Source organism: Tasmannia lanceolata, unplaced genomic scaffold (genome assembly GCF_043159265.1).
Source record: "Tasmannia lanceolata isolate RefF3 unplaced genomic scaffold, GAP_Taslan_0.1 ptg000011l, whole genome shotgun sequence".
Lineage (NCBI taxonomy): Eukaryota > Viridiplantae > Streptophyta > Magnoliopsida > Canellales > Winteraceae > Tasmannia > Tasmannia lanceolata.
The window spans coordinates 5,702,631-5,708,414 of record NW_027518688.1 but is presented as its reverse complement, the minus strand read 5'-3'; the positions used below and the strand labels follow the sequence as shown (position 1 = coordinate 5,708,414).

Below are 5,784 nucleotides of genomic sequence, written 5' to 3'. Positions count from 1 at the left end.
TGAGTTTAAAGACTCGTATTTGTAAGGAGCCTTGAAACCAGGCGATGAGTGGTCTTTGGATAGTGGACAACCTTGAGTGCAACCTCAAGAAGAGTGGAGTAGGTCTCTTTTGTAGACCGAACCACTATAAATCTCTGTGTACTTGTGGTGTGCCTTTTACTATCTTTCTCATTACCTTATTGCAATCACATTGGTAGCATTCTAACCTTTCCACATTATAAATACTTGCTTAGATAATAGCATTATAAATCAAGAAGAAAAGAGTTTTAAAACAAGGGTTTTCTAAACTACAATTTTTAGAAACCTAATTCACCCCCCTCTTAGGTTGCCTAGCTTATTTTCACTTGGTATCAGAGCTTTGGACTCTTAAAATAGGATTTTGAATTCTCAAAATCTTACAAGAGTAAAAGATCATGGCAACCTCTTTCGAAAATGTCGAAGGACATTCCGTGACAAGACCACCCTATTTTAATGGAACTAACTATGGTTATTGGAAAACTAGAATGACCTTTCTTCAATCACATGATTATGGTATGTGGGAACTTGTAGAAGATTGATATATTTTACCCACAACCGAAAGAAGTGAGTGGACGAATGCTCAAAAGAAGAGAGCCGGCTTAAACTCCAAAGAAGTAAATACACTTTTTTGTGCTTTGTCTCCCGAGGAATTTAACCGAGTCTCTACTTGTAAAACAACCAAAGATATTTGAACCACCCTCAAAACTACTCATGAGGGAGCCACTCAAGTTAAAAAGACCAAAATAAATCTTTTGGTTAGTGATTTTGAAGCTTTTAAAAAGAAAAATGATGAATCTATTTCCGATATGTATACTCACTAACATTTTGAATGAGATGGAAGGACTAGGGAAGACCTGCACAATTGAAAAATTATGAACAAATTACTTCGATCACTTCCCGCCTATTGAGATCCAAAGACCACCGCTATTGAAGAATCAAAGAATCTTGTTACTATTCTTTTAGAAGAGCTCGTTGGGTCTCTTATCACCCACGAGATGAAGATGAAAAAGAGAGCCAATCAACTAGGTCACAAAGATGACCCTAAGAAGAAAGGAGTTGCCTTCAAGGCAAATACGGAGAGTGATAGCGAAAGTGAAGGAGAAAAATTTCAAAACCTGGGAGAGGGACTAGCTCTCCTCACAAAGAAGTTTCGTCATTTCTCAAGAAGAAAGAAATGAGGCTTCAAGAAGGATAACCTTCATGGAGAGAGAAAGATGCAAAGGAAGATGTTCCTCCAAGATGTTATCGATGCAAGAAAGTCGGACACATCCAACCCAATTGTCCCTTAAACAAACAAGAGGACAATTCAAGAAGAAAAATAAAGAAAAGAATAAAAGCTTTGGTGCAACTTGGGGCGGTCTCAGTTGCTCATCGGCAAGCGAATCAAGTGAGGAAGAAGAGGCTAACATATGCTTCATGGCACTTGAATCCCATGAAGAAGAGGTATATATCGAACCCCTTAACTCTGAAAATGAATCACGTCAAAATGAAAATGATGTGGTCCATCTTCCAATGGTCGTGGTCCATCTTCCAATGGTGTCTATATTAGGCCGTGGTCCATCTTCCAATGGTCACGATCGGTCCTTAGATACACGAACAAAGTCATGAGTCGAGATTCTCTCTCCACTCCGATAGATTAGGATTAGGGTTGATGCCTTCAGGTAACACTGTTAAAATGTGCGAAGATTAAAAAACTTTCCCTTTGGGGTTAGGATATAAATCCCATCATTTCCAAAGATCTCATAGGATTAGTCACTCATGATCTATCCGTTGAAAGCAATCTTATGCTATCTCATCTAATCTTTTGATCGTGCGTCTTTCGTTCTTCTGTCATACGATTCGATCATATCTTCATGCCATCCCCTAACTGGCAGGAGCAGAATCTCATAATCTTTCGATTATGCAATCTCATGATCTGATCATGCCTGGTCCAGATGATCCAATCTTGATTGTACCCTTGGTCTCTCCCTCCTCTAGGGGCTACCTTTTTCAAGATTATTTTGCTAAGTCCTTCAGAGTTCACTCTCATAATCCTTGAGCTAGGGGCATTCCCACGTGCTATCATGTCATCATTGTTGTGTTTATTTGTTTTGAGGAACCATCACTTTACTTCCCATTCCTTATCTAGTCGTATCATAATTATCATGTCAATCATAGAAAGGAAAAATTCCCTGAGTGTCAAGCTTACATCTCGCGTTTATTGTTTCTATGTCAGGATTGTTCACTGCTGAAAATCCAGGAAAGCTTCTTGGGTTTGAATCTATTCGTGGCCAGTGAAGAAGCTAATTCCCCATTTTCTTTGAAAGTCTCTCTATCCACTTTTTCCTATCTGTGGCAGATTCTATGGAAAATTTTCAACTCTTTCATGTCACAGAAACCCTGGCCCAGCTCGTCCAACAGGTGAAGGAATTGAAGGAAGAAAATCAATTCATCAAAGCTCAACTTATTGAGAAATCTGGTCCAACCACTGTTGTTTCTAAGGGCAAAAATCCGAGCTTCTCCATGGTTATGGGTTCGGAAGAACTAATTGTGAACCTCTCTAGACAAATGGTTGCGCTAACAGAAGAAGTTCATCAGATGAAGCAACAAATGCAAACCTGGTATTGTCAGTCCCAAGGCTCTGAACATTTCGTTGATAAAAATACCAAAGCCCAAGACGTTGTTACCAGAAACTCTGTCTCTCAGCACCAGCAGGATTCTGTTGGGCCCTTAATTCTTGATTATGACCAAGAGCCACCATCTGAAACTCCTAAAAGAGAATTCACTGATTTGCCTATCCCACGATCTGGTATCCTGAAAGGGTTTAGGGAAAAGGAAAAGGGGGTTAACTGGTCACAAGAGCCTATGGTAATCGAATATGATCAACCAATACCTATACCTCAGCAAAAGCCAGGTAGGCAATTCGCCCCCTCCCGCTTCCACCATCTGTTATATTGCAGCAAGGATTGGAATCCGGCAATATCTATTTGCCTCGTATTAAGGAACCTCCTAATCCGCTCCCCAGGACATGGAGGGCGGAAGAGCACTGCGATTTTCATCGAGGATCGGGGCATAGTACTGATAAGTATATAACTCTGAAGCGTGTGATCCAAAAATTGATTGATGAGCGCAAGCTATCATTCCAGCAAACGCCAAATGTTGTGTGGAACCATGCCGCACCATCGCCAGATAAGGCTTAGACGCATCGAAGTTTGAGAAGCTCAGGTCTAGCTGCAGTAGAACAGGAAGAATCCAAAATTGAAAGTATCAGCCATGATGATGATTCAGAACGAACCAGCCTTCGCCGAGCCTTCAACACCAGACAGTTGCAGCAGTTAAAGTTTTAATCACTTACTATTTTATGTTGAGTCAGTCATCATGGTCAGTACAATTGTTGAGTCCGGTCTTACAGTTCAAGGTCAATGCCTAGTCCAGGCAAGTTATCTTTTGCTTTTCTCTTTATTCAGAGTTGTGAATCCTGAGCATGTTCAGGATAGGTCGTCAGATGTAATAGCTTTTTCTTTAAATAAAAAATTTCAGTTCCAATAGTTCACTTGTGTCTATTTCTTAAGTATGCTTCTGATCTTAAAATAAGACTCCCTCCTCAAATGAGGACAAAATTGACGAAACTCCACTTGAGTCACAACAATTACTTGAACAAGAGGAGGAGCGCCAATCCCAGCCTTTCAAAGATGAAATTGAAATGATAAACACTGGCACTGAAACTTTGATTCAGTGAATGCCGATTAACACTGGCAAGGAGGAAAGGCGAAAGGGGGGGGGAATCCGGAGGAAGGACCCGGGTTCCTCCTAGCCTTCTTCCGACGAGCCGCAAGATCCTCCTCTGGATCGGAAGACAAGTCGGGGTCACTCGACGATTCTTGGAAGAGACGGGCCTTGCCCCTAACTCGCGAAGGAAAACCGGACATGTTGTTGAAGAAGGCACGAAAGGACACCTACTACAAAGCGCCAGGGTAATCCCCCTTTTTAAACTCAAGAAAGGAATCCAGATGCCTCGAAATAAGGCAACCCACCTAACGACGCTGCCGCTCCCCCGGGACAGCCGCCGGATAAAACGGCACGCCTCCTCGTACCCCGAAGTCTTCGTAAATGCCCTCATCATGACGTCGCTTGAACAAAACGTTACTCCCTTGGCCCATTCAATGGACCAAAGGAGTAAGGGGGAGTTATGATGGGACACAAATACGGCGTCGTTCTCAGATATCGCCACGTGTCACCCATGCACAAGGAGAACCTAGCCATCATAAAGAAAGACGTTGGAAAATGATAAAGACCATGCAAACATAACACGCGTCACCGTCCAGGCCTCATCATCACTAACTGTGGAAGGAAATGGCCGGTGAAGCCACGCGCGCCGGTAAGGCAGGGGACGGCCCAATCCTGCAAAGGAAGGCTTTCTCTCCATAATGTGAGAGGGGCCGCGCGCCTCCCTTTAAAAAGGAGGGAAAGGAAGAAGAGAAAGGATCCACATTTTTTAGAAAGGATTTCCCCCATTCTCAGCTCCACAAAGACAACCGGAAAAAGAGGCGAGGCAACGACAGAGGAGATTAGGAACTTGATCCTACTCTCCCTGCTAGTCCCCTCCGACCCACTCATTCACACACCCAGAAAGGAGCCCGCGCATTGGCCCTGGTAACCCTGATCAAAACTCCTTCCCCTTCTCGCTGTCCTTTATATTGATTGGATGAAGGATCTGACTTGGGTGTCGAAGTGGTCGTCCGGGACCCACCCCGGACCCCCTGACCTCCTTTGTTTGTGATTGCAGACCCCGCGGAGGCCCTCTACCGACCGCGCGATCGCAGACCCGGATCCAGACGCCATCACCGACTTTGTGAGTGCTGACTTCAGAATTTATGCCAGGCATATCCGCAGTGACCCACACAAAGACATCTGTGCTATACCTCACAAACTGGATGAGCTCCTGTTGGGCGTCTTTGCCTAAGGAAGAGCCGATTTGAACCGCTTTCCTACTGTCATCTTGATATAACGGAATGGAGATGAGGTCCTCGGTTGGCTCATTTACGATGATTTGAGCTTCGTCTCTCAGATCGAGCAGCTCAATCGGTAGTGTCTCTGATGCATTTTTGCCTTTGAGCGCCATGGCATAGCACTCTCTTGATTGCGGCTAGTCTCCCCTGGCCTCGCCCACGCCGTTAGGGGTTATGAATTTCATTTTTTGGTGGTATGCGGACGTGACGGTGCGGATGAGGTTCTGTCCAGGTCTTCCTAAGATAGCATTATACACCGACCCGGCCCTTACTACCAGGAAGTTAACCATAGGAAACGCCTGACAAGGAGGTTCGCCGACAAGAACGAGGAGCTCGATTTATCCTTCGACTATGACTACCTCTCCTGAGAAGCCGAACAGATCTAAATTTGCAGGCCTCAGCCGATCATCTCCTATCATCATATGTTTAAAGGCGTGATAATAGAGAATGTCCGCGGAGCTTCCATTGTCGACCAAGATTTTTTTCAGCTCCCAGTTTACAACGAGCATAGTGATGACCAGGGCGTCGTCATGAGGGAGTATCAAGTTGTCGAGGTCCGCATCTGAGAAAGAGATCTCATTCTCTGTTTTCATCTTTTTATCACAAGTGTGGATGGTGTTGACTCGGCAGGCATAAGCTTTTTGAGCTGCGCTGACTCAAAGTTCCTCCACCTACGGGCCCTCCCATAATGGTGTTTATGAGCCCCTTGGGTAGGGATCGGTGGACTTCAGGAGGCGGGCTCGCTGAGGCAGGAGACTCATGCCGCACTGGAGGCGGC

The 5,784-nt window shown here is 44.5% G+C and overlaps 1 long non-coding RNA gene across 1 annotated transcript; it reads left to right on the top strand.

The window, feature by feature from the left end:
* Positions 1–237: 237 nt before the first annotated feature.
* Positions 238–3,545, top strand: LOC143886120 (uncharacterized). The gene is made up of 2 exons (XR_013253685.1): positions 238–1,461; positions 2,234–3,545. It is a non-coding gene; the product is annotated as an uncharacterized LOC143886120 (long non-coding RNA).
* Positions 3,546–5,784: the final 2,239 nt, after the last annotated feature.